Below are 16,831 nucleotides of genomic sequence, written 5' to 3' on the forward strand. Positions count from 1 at the left end.
TTCATCATTATATAGTGTCTTTTTGTGTCTCCTGTTATAGTCTTTGTGTTAAAGTATATTTTGTCCAATGTAAGTATTGCTACCCCTCTTTTCTTTTCACTGTCATTTGCATGGGAAAAGTTTTTCTTTCCCTTCACTTTCAGTCTGTGTTTGTCTTTAGGTCTGAAGTGAGTCTCTTGTAGGCTGAATACACATGGTTCTTATTTTTATCTATTTTATCTTTTGATTGGAACATTTACTTCATTTACATTTAAAGTAATTACTGATAGGTATGTTCTCATTGTCATTTTGTTATTTGATTTCTGCTATTTTTTGTAGTTCTTCTCTGTTCCTTTTTCTTCTGTTGCACTTTTCCCTTGTGTTTGATGGCTTTCATTAGTGCCGTGTTTGGATTCTTTTCTCTTTATTTTTTTGTATAGCATGTGTTTTTGATTTGTGGTTACCATTATGATCATATATAATTGCTTATGCATACAGCAGTCTATATTAAATTGATGGGTTTGAACTCATTCTAAAAGCACTAACTTTTTACTCCTTCCCCCATGTTTTATGTATATTGTGTCATACTTTACATTTTCCTTCGTGAATTCCTTGACTGATATTTATAGTTCTTTTTTTAAGAGATTTTATTTATTTGACAGAGAGAGAGAGTGAGCATAAGCAGGGGGAGCAGTGGAGGGAGAGAGAGAAACAGGCTCTCTGCTGAGTGGGGAGCTCAATGTGGGGCTCGATCTCAGGACCTTGGGATCATAACTGGAGCCAAAGGCTGATGCTTAACTGACTGAGACACCCAGGCACCCCAAATATTTGTAGTTCTAATTTATTTTACAGTTTTTGTGCTTTAACCTACATACTGCTTTTATAACTGATTTATTTACTACTTTTAGTATATGTTTGCATTAACCTGTCAAATATCTTCCTTTCATAATTTTCTTTCTCCTAATTATGGCCTTTTCTTTAAACTCAAAGAATTCCCTGTAACATTTCTTGTAAGGCTGGTTTAGTGGTGATGAACTTTAACTTCTGTTTGTATGGGAGAATTTTTTTTCCTAGGCAAAGAACTTTATTAACCTTGTTTCAAACTTTATTCCCAGGCTTCTTCAGCTTAATTAGCTGCAAAGAATGAATTGTGTATAAGCAAAAACTGAAAAGAGCTGCAGTGTCCAGGGGGCTTGGGCTTAAAAATATTAACGATCTAGATTTTATCAGATCCATGAACAAAATTTTAAAAAGCAGTCATAATATAAAATAGCAGCTCCCAGTAACTTCTTCAAGTTTTATCTTCTTCAGAAGTTGACTCAATTCAGTTTGCTTCATTCTTGGAAGCTTCATCAAAATTCTCTACAAGATCTGGAACTTCATCATCATCATCCTTTCCAGGAGCAAGTGGTGCTTTTCCATCCATAGATTCTTTGGGTAGAACTTCAGCCAGTCTTCTTAAACTAGTCAGACTGTCTGCACCAAGTTGGTTTAAGATACTGGGTAGCATTTCTGTCAGCTGCTTTGTCTCAGCATGGCCTGTAATGGTAAAAGTGTTTGCTGCCAGCGATGCCTGAACTTTGGGGTTGTTAAGGTGGATCACTGTTCCTTGGTTTGGGACCATATTCACGTCTTCAATACCGGAGATATTCTTTACTCCTAACTTCTTTAAGGAGAACTGAAGTTTTTTATCATCTGCTGGAGCCATTCTGTGAACCACCTTCTTCTTTCAGTGAGCAGTTCCTTTCCCACCAATGTGCACTTGTGCTTGCAGTTTGGTGAGTTTCTCCTGGTTCATGATAGTTTCTTTCATCTTGTTGGAGCGGAAATGGGACTGTACGGGGGAATAGGGTTAGTGCTCAGGGGGTCTCGGGTGGACCAGCTGAGATTAGGTGCACACACGCAGGGACACAAGATGGCAGCTGTGTAGGAGAATTTTTATCTCTCCTTTTATTCTGAATGATAACCTTGGTAGGTAGAGTATCCTTTGTTGCAGGCTTTGTTCTCTTTCAGTATGTTGATTATATCATTCCACTCCTTTCTGGTCGGCAAAAGCTCTCCTAAAAAAATTAGCTAACAACCTTGTGGGGTATCTCTTGTATGTAACAGTTTTCTTTCATCTTGTTGCTTTTAAAATTATCTCTTTATCACTACTTTTTGTCATTTTAATTATTATGTGTCTTTTTTTTCGGCTTTTTATTTATTTATTTTTATGTTGTTAGCCAACATATAGTACATCATTAGTTTTTGATATAGTGTTCAATGATTCATTAGTGAATAATACTGTGTATAATACCCAGTGCTTATCACCACAGTACCCTCCTTAATACCCATCACCCAGTTACCCTGTTCCCCACCCCCTCCCTTCTGTAACCTTTAGTTTGTTTCCTGGAGTCCAGAGTCTCTCTCTCATGGTTTGTCTCCCTCTTTGATTTCTTCCCATTCAGTTTTCCCTCCCCCTGTGGTCCTCTGCATTATTCCTTATGGTCCACATTTGAGTGACACTATGTGATAATTGTCTTTCTCTGCTTGGTGTAGACCTCTTTGGGTTCATTTTGTTGGGGCTCTCTGTGGTTCTTGCAACGGTGTGTCTGTATCCTTCCTTAGATAAGGGAAATTTTCAGCTATCATTTCTTCAAATAAATTTTCTGCCCCTTTCTCTCTCTCTTCTTTTTCTGGGATCCCTATAATGTTAATGTTATATGCTTCATGATGTTACTGAGGTCCCTTAACTTATTCTCATTCTTTATTATTCTTTTTTTTTCCTTTTGCCATTCATCTTGGTTGCCTTCTGTTACCCTGTATCCTAGGTAGCTGATCCCCTCTCACACTTCTTCTAATCTGCTATTGATTCCCTCTAGTATATTTTTTATTTTAGTAATTATGTCTTTCATCTCTGACTGGCTCTGTCTTATATTTTCTATCTTTTTCTTGAAGGTCTCACTGAGATCCTTTTTATCTTTTTTCAAGTCCAGTGAGTATACTTATGACTATTACTTTGAATTTTTCTTCAGACATATTGCTGAACTCCATTTCATTTCATTCTTTTGCTGTCTTTTTAAAATTTAGACTGAATTAGCCAACATATACTACATCATTAGATTCAGTAATTCATCAGTTGCATATAACATACAGTGCTCATCACCTCACATACCCTTCTTAATGCCAATCACCCAATTACCCAATCTCCACACTTATTTCCCCTCCAGCAACCCTCAGTTTGTTGCATATAGTTAGGAGTCTGTCATGGTTTTTCTCCCTCTCTGATGATTTCCCATTCAGTTTTCCCTCCCTTCACCTATGATCCTCTGTGCTGTTTCTTATATTCCACATATGAGTGAAACCATATGATAATTGTATTTCTCTGACTGACTTATTTTGCTCAGCATAATACCCTCCAGTTCAGTTCCATCCACATCAATGTAAATTTTAAGTATTCATCCTTTTGGATGCCTGAGTAACATTCCATTCATCTGCCGATGGACATCTCAGCTCTTTACATAGTTTGGCTATTGTGTATATTGCTGCTATGAACATTGGAGTGCAGGTCCCCCTTCAGATCGCAACATTTGTATCTTTGCGGTACATGCCTAGTAGTGCAGTTGCTTCTTGAGGAACCTCCATACTGTTTTCCAGAGTGGTTGTACCAGCCTATATACCCACAGTGTAAAAGTGTTCCTCTTTCTGCACATCCTCACCAACATTGATGTTCCCTGTTTGTTAATTTTAGCTATTCTGACTGGTGAGAGGTGGTATGTCATTGGAGTTTTGATTTGTATTTCCCTGATGACAAGTGATGTCATTTTTTTCATATATCTGGTGGCCTTTTGTATGTGTTCTTTAGAAAAAATGATTGTTCATGTCTTCTGCCCATTTCTTGACTGGATTCGTTGTTTTTTGAGTGTTGATAAAAATCTTTATAGATTTTGGATATTAGACTTTTATCTGATATGTCATTTGCAAATACCTTCTCCCATTACATAGGTTGCCTTTTAGTTTTGTTGACTGTTTCCTTTGCTATGCAGAAGCTTTACATCTTGAAGTCCCAATAGTTCATTTTTGCCTTTGTTTCCCTTCCCTTTGGAGACATGTCTAGCAAGAAGTTGCTATGGCCGAGGTCATAGAGGTTGCTGCCTGTGTTTTCCTCTAGGATTTTAATGGATTCCTGTCTCACATTTAGGTCTTTCATCCATTTTGAGTTTATCTTTGTGTATGGTGGAAGAAAATGGTCTATTTTTATTCTGCATGTGGCTGTCCAATTTTCCCAGCACCATTTGTTGAAGAGACTGTCCTTTTTCCTTTGGATATTCTTTGTTGCTTTGTCAAAGATTAGTTGAGGATAGAGATGAAGGTCCATTTCTGAGTTCTCTATTCTGTTCCATTGATCTATATGTCTGTTTTTGTGCCAGTACAATACTGTCTTGATGATTACAGTTTCCTAAAATAACTTAAAGTCATGCATTGTGATGCCACCTGCTTTGGTTTTCTTTTTCAATATTCCTCTGGCTATTTGGGGTCATTTCTGGTTCCATACAAATTTTATGAATATTTCTTCCAACTCTGTGACAAATGTTGATGGTATTTTGATAGGGGTTGCATTGAATGTGTAGATTGCTCTGGGTAGCATAGACATTTTTACAATATTTATTCTTCCAATCCATGATCATGGAATGCTTTTCCATCTCTTTGTTTCTTCCTTAATTTCATTCATAAGTGTTTTGTAGTTTTTGGAGTACAGATCCTTTATCTTTTTGGTTTGGTTTATTTTTAGGTATCTTAGGGGTTTTGGTCCAGTTATAAGTGGGATTTCTTCCTTAATTTCTCTTTCTTTCAATGTTAGTGTATAGAAACGCAACTGATTTCTGTGCATTGATTTTATACTGTGCCACATTGCTGAATTGCTTTATGAGTTCTAGCAATTTTGGGGTGGAGTATTTGGATTTTCCACGTAAAATATCATGTCTTCTGCAAAGAAGGAGAGATTAATTTCTTTGCCTATTTGAATGCTTTTTATTCCTTTTTGTTGTCTGAATGCTGAGGCTAGGATTTCTAGTACTATGTTAAGCAACAGTGGGGAGAGTGGGCATCCCTGTCATGTTCCTGACCTTAGGGGAAAAGCTCTCAGTTTTTCCCCATTGAGAATGATATTTGCTATGGGCTTTTCTTAGGTGGTTTTTATTATATTCCTGTGTTGCCTCTATCCCTACACTGTGGAGAGTTTTAATCAAGAAAGGATGATGTTTTTGTCAAATGTGTTTTCTGTATCAATTGGGATCATATGGTTATTGTTCTTTCTTTTATTAATGACATGTATAACGTTGATTGATTTGCAAATGCTGAACCACCCTTGCAGCCCAGGAATAAATCCCACATCATGGTGAATATTCTTTTAATATACAGTTGGGTCCTCTTGGCTAGCATCTTGGTGAGAATTTTGGCATCCATGTTCATCAGGGATATTGGTTTGAAATTCTCCTTTTTGGTGGGGTCTTTTTTTGGTTTTGGAGTTAAGGTAATGCTGGCCTCATAGAATGAGTTTGGAAGTTTTTCTTCCCTTTCCATTTTTTGAAACAGCCTCAGAAGAATAGGTACTAGTACTTCTTTAAATGTTTGGTAGAATTCCTCTGGGAAGTCATCTGGCCCTGGACTCTTGTTTCTGGGAGATGTTTGATTACTGCTTCAATTTTCTTGCTGGTTATGGGTCTGTTCACGTTTTCTCTTCCTTCCTGTTTCAGTTTTGGTATTTTATAAATTTCCAGGACTGCATCCATTTCTTCCAGATTGCCCAATTTGTTGGTATATAGTTGCTCACAATATGTTCTTCGAATTGTATTTCCTTGGTGGTGTTCATGATCTTTTCTCTTTCACTCATTATTTTATTAATTTCAGTCCTTTCTATTTTCTTTTTGATAAGTCTGGCTGGGGGTTTATTGATCTTATTAATTCTTTCAAAGAACCAGCTTCTACTTTCATTGATATGTTCTACTGTTCTTTTGGTTTCTATTTCATTGATTTTTGCTCTACTCTTGATTATTTGCCTTCTCCTTGGTTTAAGCTTTATTTGCTGTTCTTTCTCCAGTTCTTTAGGTGTAAGGTTAGCTTGTGTACTTGAGATTTTTCTAATTTTTTGATAGAGGCTTGTATTGCAATGTGCTCCACTCTTAGGAGTGCCTTTGCTGCATCCCAAAAGTTTTAAACAGTTGTGTTTTCATTTTCATTTGTTTCCATGAAGTTTTTAAATTCTTTAATTTCCTGATTGATCTGTTCATTCTTTAGTAGGATGCTCTTTAACCTCCACGTGTTTGAGTTCCTTCCAAATTTCCTCCTGTGATTGAGTTCACGTTTCAAAGCATTGTGGTCTGAAAATACACAGGGAATAATCTCAATCTTTTGCTATAAGCTGAGACCTGATTTGTGACCCAGTATGTGATCTGTTCTGGAGAATGTTCCATGTGCACTCGAGAAGAATGTGTATTCTGTTGCTTTAGGATGGAATGCTCTGTATATATCTGTGAAGTCCATGTAGTCTAGTGTGTCATTCAAAGCTCTTGTTTCCTTGTTGATCTTCTGTTTAGATGATCTGTCCATTGCTGTGAGAAGGATGTTGAAGTCCCCTACTATTATTGTATTATTATCCTCAATGTGTTTCTTTAATTTGATTATTAATTGGTTGATATGATCGGCTGCTCCCCAATTAGGTGCATAAATATTTATAATTGTTAGGTCTTCTTGTTTGAGAGACACTTTAAGTATGATATAGTGTCCCTCTCCATCCCTTAGTACAGCCTTTGGTTCAAAATCTAATTTGTCTGTAATGAAGATTGCTACCCCAGCGTTCTTTTGATGTCCCCTAGTATGATAAATGGTTATTTACTTTCAATCTGGAGGTGTCTTTAAGTCTAAAATGAGTCTCTTTTAGACCACATATGGATGGGTCTTGCTTTTTTATGCAATCTGATACCCTGTGTCTTTTATTGGAGCGTTTAGCTCATTTACATTCAGAGTAAATATTGAAGGTATGAATTTAGTGCTATTGTATTACCTGTAAAGTCCCTGTTTCTGTAGATTGTCTCTCTCTCTCTCTCTCTCTCTCTCTCTCTCTCTTTTTTTTCTAGTCTATGTTAATCTTGGGCTCTCTCTTCACTTACAGGATTCCCTTTAATATTTCTTGCAGGGCTAGTTTAATGATCACAAATTCTTTTAATTTCTGTTTGTCCTGGAAGGTCTTTAACTCTCCTTCCATTCTGAATGATAGCCTTGCTGGATAAAGTAATCTTGGCTGAATATTTTTCTCATTTAGTGCCCTCAATATATCATGCCAGCCCTTCCTGGCCTGCCAGGTCTCTGTGGATGGGTCTGCTACTAGTCTGATGTTTCTACCACTGTAGGTTAAGGAGCTCTTGCCTTGAGCTGCTTTCAGGATTTTGTCTTTATCTCTGAAATTTGCAAGCTTCTATGTTATATATCAGGGTGTTAATCTATATTTATTGATTTTGAGGTAGCATCTCTCTACCTCCTGGACTTGAATGCCAGTTTCTTTCCCCAGATTAGGGAAGTTCTCAGCTATGGTTTGTTCATATATACTTTCTGGCCCTCTCTCTCTTTTTCCTCTGGGACCCCAGTAATTCTATTATTGTTTCACTTTAAGGTATTAGTGATTTCATGAAGCCTCCCCTCATAGCCTATTAGTTGTTTTCCTCTTTTTTCCTCAGTTTCCCTCCTTTCCATCATTTTGTCTTCTATGTCACTGACTCTTTTCTGCCTAATTTACCCTGTTAGAGCATCCATTTTAGGCTGCATCTCGGTTAAAGCATTTTTAATTTTCGCCCGAGTAATCTCATTTCTGCACTACAATATTCTCTAGTGTCTTTTATGCTTTTTTTCAAACCCAGCTAGCAACTTTATAATTGTTATCCTGAATTCCAGCTCTGACGCTTCACTTATATCCATATTGATTAGATTTGTGGCAGAGAGTATTGCCTCTGGTGCTTTTGTTGTGAATTCCTCCTTCTAGTCATTTTGCCCAGAGAAGAATGGATGAGCCAGTGAGCAGAAAAAAAAAATCAACCGTAAGCCAAGCAAAATACACACTAGACAAATCCAAAGGTATCAGAAACCAAAAAAGAAAAAAAGAAAAAGAAAGGGAATAAGGAGAGAATATAATCTCCCAGGTGTACAAAACAAGGTGATCCACTTGTCCTAGGTGTATTTTGGTATGTTTGCTAGAAGACACTATATCCCAAAATAGTAAAGAAAGCAAAACTCATATATATATATAATGTAAGCATAAATTTGAATACAGTGAAAGGAAGCCAAAAATGAAGAATAAAACGTACATGTAAAACTGAAATTTTAAAAAGACTTAAGGAGGGCACATGATTTTATAAGCAGTGGGTGTTACAACAAATGAATGAATGAACACTACATCAGAAACTAAAAAGAAAGGAATAAATTAAAAAATAAAATAAATTAAAAGCAACTTAAATACAAAGAGTTGGTAAAATAAACTAAATGTAAAGAAAAAAAGAAAGGAAAATTTAAACAGAAAGATAAAAGAATTATGAGAAGAAACCTTGAATTCTGTATACTATTTTCCCCTAATGGTGGAGATTTATAGTTCTGTGTGCTCCGTAAACTTGATATTTGCCTGATGTTTCATCTGGTCTTCTGGGGGATGGGCCTGCTGTGCCGATTCTCGGGTGTCTTTGCCTGGATGGAGTTGTACTGCCTCTTGCCAGGAGGCTGGGCTCAGTGTACACTGTTTCAGGTTGTTCTGTGTGGGTTTTGTTCCCTGAAGCCTTTCCATGCTGTTTTAGGTGATGAAAATAAAAATGACCACACATGGATCTCCAGCCCTGGAGCTGAAGGATCATGGCCCCTTCTTTTCAATAAACCCTCAAGGAAAAGCAGTCTTCACTTTTTTTGTGCACCAAACTCTGCAGACTTCTGTGGTGTGCACCAGTGCCAATTCTCCTGGGGAAGTGAGGAGGGTTACCGAGTTTCTGCTCTTTGCAGGGACCCTGGTTAAATAGTGGTCGTCTGATCGTGCCTTAGTTTGCGTTTCATGGCAATCCTAGCTGAGAGCCCACTCCCGGGCTTTGTGACTAGCCAGTTTCCCTGCTCCAATGCTTGGGAACTCTGCCGGCTCAGGCACCCCCTTTCTTTGTGTGACACTGGAGATCCTGAGACCACACTGTCCCATCTAGGATTCTGCCCCACTTCGCCACCTGAACACCTTTCAGACAGGGATGTCTGTCATAGGAGCAGACTTCTAAAAGTTCCTATTTTGCACTCTGGCATTATATCACTTTTCAGTAGCTGGCTTACAGAGGGTCCTTTTCCCCCCACACCATTTGTCTTCCCATATATCCCCTCAGATTCTCTTCTCTGCATCTTTTATCTTGTAAAATTGGTTGCTTTTCCACTTGTAGAATTCCAGCAATTCTTTTCTTATATCTTAGGTTGAATTCAGAGGTGTTCAGAATGATTTGATACTTACTTAGCTAAATTCAAGGGACCTCATGAATTGAGTACTCTTCCACCATCTTGCCTCCCTCCACTATGGTTTTGTTCTGCTCTTTCATTTGGGATGTATTCCTCTGCATCCTCATTTTGTTTAACTCTTCATTTCTATGTATTAAGAAAGTCAGCCACATTTCCTGATATTGGAATTAGTGGCCTTATGAAGAAAAGGTTGCGTTGTGCCTTGCCATACCATGTCCCTGTTCACCAGAATCAGGTGCTCCAGGTTTGTTCCCTTTGTTGGATAATGTGCCCTATTGTTGTAGCTGAGCTGTGTTTGCCTTCAGTCCAGTCAGTTGCAATCATACATTTTGTCTGTTGTGGGTATACCAGGCAGGGTTTTTACCTTATGTTGTTTAAAGGACCTGCCTGGGGCCACCATTGGCTTGTAGTTGTGTGGTCAGCAGTCAGACCACATGCCTACCCTCAGTCTGTCTTCCTGGGCTACAGTAGCACTACCTTGCAGGGTATTCTCCCTGCTGTGTCCCCAGAGGCTTTTCTTGGGTGAGGGGCTGGCAGTCAATCTCTATGCCTGCCCTCATGCATCTGCTGGAGCTGCAGTCACACTGAATTTCAGGGCTCTCTTCCTGTGTTGTACCTGACATGTTGTTGGTGAACAGTGCTAACAGTCAGACTAGATTACCATCCGCAGTTTATTTCTTGGAGCTGCAGTATTGCTGATTGGCAGGGCACTCTTTCTATACTGCCAGCTATAAGGTTTAGCTGCTGGGACTTTGGGTGTCATGGTAGCCAGTGGCAGGAATCTCTTTGGAGGAATGTCTGCTGAGTGGGGTGGTTTGGATAGGGAGGGATCCACAGAAGTACATGCCTGCAGGGCGTTCAGTATTAGCAAGACAGCAAGACAGTGCTGGTTTCCTAAAATGTCCTTTTATCTAATTGTTGGAGGGAGGGGGAGTAATGGAGCCTGAGAGCTCTTTTGTTCTTGCCAAAGTCTTTCCAGCACGTGTTCTGAGATTAGTAAATAAATCTTCACATATATCCCAGGCACTTTTTAAACTGCTGCTTCTATGTTGTATCTAGCATGGTTGGTTGTTATGCTGTTTCTTTAAGGGTAGGAACCCAGTTTCCGATCACCCTATGGCTCTCTTTGAGCTAAGCCCACTGATTTTTAAAGTGCCCAGAGTTAATTTTCCCTGATTGTAAAAATGCACAAAGTTATACCCCACTCATTTTCAAAGCCAAATGTTATGGGGACTCATCCTCTTAGTGCAGGTCCCCCATGGTTGGATGCCTGGTGAGGTCTGATCCTCTTGCTTCTCCATGCTTGTGGTATCCCTCCCCTTTATGGTTAGTCTTGCTGCAGGTTTGGTTCCCAACCTCATCTCTGTCCCTCCTACCCTTTTTGATGTGGCCTCCTCTCTAGGATTAATTGTGAAATGTCTCTTCTGCCAGTCTTTGGGTTGTTTTCTGAGTTAGTTGTACTGATATGCCTATTATCTTGGTGTGTTCATGGGATGAGGTGAGGATCCTCTTACTTCACCATCTTCCCTGTCTCTCCCTTGACTGATTTTTGTAGATATAATTGATTTCCTCCTTTTGATTTTTAATCTCTAATCTGACTTTATAAGTGATTAATTTACTCAGTTTACTGTATGTTAGCTTTTACCTTGAAAATTTTTCCTTTCCTAATTTTCTTTTAGATATGGCCTTTCTTTCTACTCAAAGAATTCGCTTTAACATTTCTTGTAAGGCTGGTTTAATAGTGATCAACTTCTTTACTTTGTGTTTGGGAAACTCTTTATCTCTTCTTCTGTTTTGAATGATAACCTTGCTGCGTAGAGTTCTCGGTTGCAGTTTTGTCTTGTTTTGTTTTTTGTTTTTTCCCTTTCAATACTTTGGGTTATATCATTCCTCTCCATTCTGGTCCACTAAGTTTCTCCTGAAAAATCAGCTGATAGCCTTATGGGGTTTCTTTTGTATGTAATTGTTTTCTTTTGTCTTGCTGCCTTTTAAATTTTTCTCCCCAGTGCCAAGGATGCCTGATGTTTGATCTGATCCTCTTATTTCTCTGTGCTTATGGTGTTCCTCCCGTTTGTGGTTAGTCTCCATGGGGGTTTGGTTCCCAACCTCATCTCTGTCCCTCCTCTCCTTTTTGATGTGGCCTCTTCTCTACAATTAACTGTGGAAAGTCTGTTCTGCCAGTTTTCAGGTTGTTTTCAGAGTTAGTTGCATAGATGTTATCTTGGTGTGTCTGTGGGTCAAGGTAAGTGCAGGATTCTCCTAGTCTACCATTTCTTCTGAACTTACTTCTCTTTCTCTTTCTTTTTATCTTTGATGCATCTACCCAAAGGTTTATTAATTTATCTTTTCCAAGGACTAGTTGTTAGTTTTTATTGATTTTTCTATTGTTTTTATTTTCTGTGTCATTTGTTTCCACTTTGATCTTTATTATTCCCTTCCTTATACTAACTGTGGGATGTGTTTATTCTTCTGTTTCTAGTACCTTTTGGTGTAGGGTTAGATTGTTTATTTGAGATTTTACTTGTTTCTAGAGGTAGGCCTATATTGCTATGAACTTCCGTCTTAGAACTGCTTTTTCTGTACGCCGTAGATTTTGGAATGCTGCATTTCCATTTTTATTTGTCTCAAGGTATCTTTTTAATTTCTTCTCTGATTTCTGTGATGACACATTGATTGTTTAATATCATGTTTAGTCTCCACATGTTTGTGTTTTTTTCATTTATCTTCTTGTAGTTGATACCTAGTTTCATAATGTTGCAGTATAGAAAGATACTTGATGTGATTTCAATCTTTTAAAGTTTATTGACTTGTTTTGGAATCTGATGGGTGATCTGTTCCAGTGAATGTTCCATTTGCACTTGAGAAGAAAGTGAATTTTGTTATTTTTGGATGGAGTGTTCTATATATAAACATTAAGTCAGTGTGGTCTACTGTGTCATTTTTTTAAGAGATTTTTTAAAATTTATTTATTCATGAGAGACAGAGAGAGAGAGAGAGAGAGGCGCAGAGGCAGAAGCAGGCTTCCCGCTGAGCAGGGAGCCCGATGCGGGACTCGATTCCAGGACCCTGGGATCATGACCTGAGCCGAAGGCAGACGCTTAATCATCTGAGCCACCCAGGCGCCCTCTACTGTGTCATTTAAGGCTAATATTTCCTTGTTGATTTTTCTGTTGGAATGATCTAACCAGTTATGCAAGTGGGTTATAAAGGTCTACCACTATGATTGTATAGCTGTTCATCTCTCCCTTTATGTCTCTTAATACATGCTTTATTTTAGTGATTATATGTTAGAGGTATAAGCATTTATAAATGTTATATACTTTTGTTGGATCGAACCCTTTATTATTATATATTACTCTTCTTTGTGTTTTGTTACAGTCTGTGTTTTAAAGGTTTTTCTTTCTGAAAAAAAATATTGCTACCTCAGCTTTCTTTTTATTTCCCTATGCATGGGATATCTTTTTTTCATCCCTTCTCTTTCAGTCTGTGTGCAGTTTTAGGTCTGAAGTAAGTCTGTTGTAGGCAGCATATAGAAGGGTCTTTCTTTTTTAATCCACCCTATGCCTTTTGATAGAGGAATTTATTACATTTATATTTAAAGTAATTATTAATACATATGTACTTAATGCCATTTTGTTAATTGTTTTCTGGTTGTTTCTGTAGTTCTTTTCCTTTCCTTTCTTCTTTTCCTGTTCTTTTCCCTTGTGGGTTACTGACTTTCTGTAGTGTTATAGTAGGATTCCTTTCACTTTTTGTGTGTGTTTATTTGTTACAGGTTTTTGATTTGTGGGTACTATGAGGTTCATATATATATGTAGCAATCTGTTTTAAGTTGATAGTCACTTAAGTTTGAAAGCATTCTAAAAGCACTACATTTGTACTCCTTCCTCACATTTCATGTTTTTGACGTCATATTTTGCATCTTTTTATTTGTTTTTTTTAAGATTTTTTATTTATTTTTTGACAGAGAGAGAGACAGCGAGAGGGAACACAAGCAAGGGGGTGGGAGAGGGAGAAGCAGGCTTCCTGCGGAGCAGAGAGCCTGATGCGGGGCTCAATCCTAGGACCCTGGGATCATGACCTGAGCTGAAGGCAGATGCTTAATGACTGAGTCACCCAGGTGCCCTCTTTTTATTTTGTGTATCCTTTTTAAAAAGATTTCATTTATTCATTTGAGAGAGAGAGAGAGAGCACAAGCAGTGGGGAGGGGCAGAGGGAGAGGGAGAAGCAAACTCCCTGCTGAGCAGGGAACCTGATATGGGTCTTGATCCCAGGACACTGGGATCATGACCTGAGCCAAAGGCAGACGCTTAACCTACTGAGCCACCCAGGCACCCTATTTTGTGTATCCCTTAACTAATTATTGTAGTTACAGTTGATTTTAGTACTTTAGGTTTTTTAACTTTCATAGTAGCTTTATAAGTGGTTAATGAAGTATTTTTATTATAATAAAATAATAATTGCCTTTACAATTGAGGCTTTTCTTTCATATATTATCTTATTTAATTATGGTCTTACTTTCCACTTAAAGAAGTCCCTTTAACATTTATTGTAAGATTGGTATCCTGGTGATGGACTCCTTTAGCTTCTGCTTGACTGGGAAGATATATCTCTCCAATTCTGAATGATAACATTGCCAGCTAGATTATTCTTGGTTGTAAGTATTTTCTTTCTTTCAACACTTTGAATATATCCTGCCACTCTCTTTTTGGCTGCAAAGTTTCTGCCGAAATATTACCTGATAGTAGTATGATGATTCCTTCATACATAACTAGCTGTTGTTCTTTTGCTGTTGCCTTTTCACTTTTATTATTTTATTTTATTTTGTTTATTTTTATTAATTTTTTAATTTACATTTTAGGTAGTTAACATAAAGTGCAATATCAGTTTCTGGAATAGAATTCAGTGATTCATCATTTGTGTACATCCAGTATTAATCACAAGTGCCTTCCTTAATACCCATCACCTATCTAGCTTATCCTCCACTCTCCTCCCTCCATCAATCCTCAGGTTGTTCTCTATAGTTAAGAGTCTCCTATGGCTTGTTTCTTTCTCTCTTTTTCTTTCCCCCATTCCCTTATGTTAATCTGTTTTCTTTCTTAAATTCCATATATCACTGAGATCATATGGTATTTATCTTTCACTGATTGGCTTGTTTCACTTAGCATTATACACTCTAGCTCCACCCATGTCATTGCAAATAGCAAGATTTCATTCTTTTTTTATGGCCGAGTAATACTCCATTGTATATATATTCCACATCTTCTTTATACAGTCATCAACCAATGGACATTTGGGCTCTCTCCATAATTTGGCTATTGTTGATAATGCTGCTATAAACATTGGGGTGCATGTGCCCCTTAGAATCTGTATTTTTGTATCCTTTGGGTAAATATCTAGTAGTGCAGTTGCTGGATTGTAGGGTAGTTCAATTTTTAACATTTTGAGGAACCTCCATACCGTTCTCCAGAGTGACTGCACCAGTTTGCATTCCCATCAACAGGGCAAGAGTGTTCCCCTTTGTCTACATCTTCACCAACACCCATTCTTTCTTGTGTTGTTAATTTTAGCCATGCTGACAGGTGTGAACTGGTATCTCATTGTGGTTTTGATTTGTATTTCTCGAATGATGAGTGATGTTTAACATCTTTTCATGTGTCTGTTAGCCATCTGGATGTCTTCTTTAGAAAAGTGTCTATTCATGTCTTCTGCCCATTTCTTACTGGGTTATTTGTTTTCTCGCTTCTTTTAAGATTCTCTATGTTTGACTTTTAAAGATTTTTAACATTTCAATGATAATGTGTCCTGATGTAGATCTTTTTGGGTTCATCTCGTTTGGTGCTTTTTGTGCTTTCTGGACCTGGATGTCTGTTTCCTTCTGTAGTTTAGGAAAGTTTTTAGCCATTATTAATTTACATAAATTTTCTGTACTTTATCTCTCTCTTTTCCTTCTGCAACCTTTATAATGTGAATGTTAATATGCTTGATACTGTCCCTGAGGTTTCTTAAACTATCCTCTTTTCTTTTTTAAAGATTTTATTTATTTGAGAGAGAGAGAGAGAGCATGAAAGAAAGAGAGCACAAGCGGGGGGGGAGGGGCAAAGTGAGAGGGAGAAACAGACTCCCCACTGAGCAGGGAGCCTGACGTGGGACTTGTTCCCAGGACTCTGGGATCGTGACCTGAGCCAAAGGCAGACGCTTAACTGACTGAGCCACCCAGGTGCCCTTTTTTCTTTCTTCTTTTGTTTTTCAGGTTGGATGATTTCCACTACCTTGGATTTCTTTTCACTGATTCATTCTTTTGTATCATCTAACCTGCTTTTGATTCCCTCTAGTGTATTTTTCATTTCACTTATTGCATTCTTCTGATTGGTACTTTTTATATTTTGTCTTTTTTTGAAGTTCTCACTGTGTTCACTCATCTCCTGAGTTTGCTGTTCATCTTATGACTATTACTTTGAATTCCTTGTCAGGTAGGTTACTTATTTCTGATTCATTAAGGTCTTTTCTGAGGTTTTGTTTTTTCATTTGGAATGTATTTCTCTGTATCCTTAATTTTTTCCTCTCTGTTTCTACGTGTTAGGCCAGTCATCTACCTCTCCCAGTTTTGAAAGAGTGGCCTTGTTTAGGAATTGTCCCATGGTGCCCATAAATGTAATACACTCTGTTCACCAGAGCCAGGTGCTTAAGTGGCATCTCCTGTTGAGCTTTGTTTGCCTACTTGTTATGCAAAAACTGTTGTGGCATGGTGGTGGGAAGGGCTCTTCCCCCACACTTTCCCATATGGCTTGGGATCCATGGCTGTGGCTGCAAATGCATAGGTGTGTGGGGTTCTGCCTAGCCTGACTAGCTTGGGCTGTGATAGTGGGCAAAGCTATCCCTTGGTACAGCTTGCTGGCAGCCTCTGGGGCTATATGAGTGGTGGGGTTAGCCCCCAAACCCCAGCTTATTTGGGTTATGGTTGCTGCTGTGGCTATGATATTGGGCAGGGCTCCACCCCTCCAGCTGTCTGGAACAATGCAAGTCCTCGAGTGGTTGGGGCTTTCCCTCCAGCCCTGGTGGCTGGGGCTGTGGTGGCAGGGGGGTGGGATCTTACCCTACACCATCTGGCTATATTGCCATTCCTGCAGCTATGACCATGGTGGTGCATGGGGCTCTCAGCATGTATGCTTAGCAGTATTAACAGGTTACAGTGAGAGTCCCAAGATGTTGTTCACTAGCATGGGCATTAACAAGATAGAATGTAATCACACAAATTGTGCCCAACTGTTTCTCATTCCCCAGAGAGTGTCTTAGCAGTTTCTTGCCTGTTCGGCATACACTTCAGGACTAGTAAGTGGTATCCTTC

The 16,831-nt window shown here is 38.4% G+C and overlaps 1 protein-coding gene and 1 pseudogene across 2 annotated transcripts in view; one reads left to right on the plus strand and one right to left on the minus strand.

The window, feature by feature from the left end:
* ZC3H12B (zinc finger CCCH-type containing 12B) overlaps positions 1–16,831 on the plus strand; it is a 551,234-nt gene that overhangs the window by 17,898 nt on the left and 516,505 nt on the right. The gene's annotated exons all lie outside the window — the stretch shown is intronic.
* On the minus strand, positions 1,304–1,806 carry LOC112816040 (transcription factor BTF3 pseudogene; annotated as a pseudogene).

Source organism: Callorhinus ursinus, unplaced genomic scaffold, assembly GCF_003265705.2.
Source record: "Callorhinus ursinus isolate GAN/ISIS: 27379988/994484 unplaced genomic scaffold, GSC_fseal_2.0 scaffold66, whole genome shotgun sequence".
Classification (NCBI taxonomy): domain Eukaryota; kingdom Metazoa; phylum Chordata; class Mammalia; order Carnivora; family Otariidae; genus Callorhinus; species Callorhinus ursinus.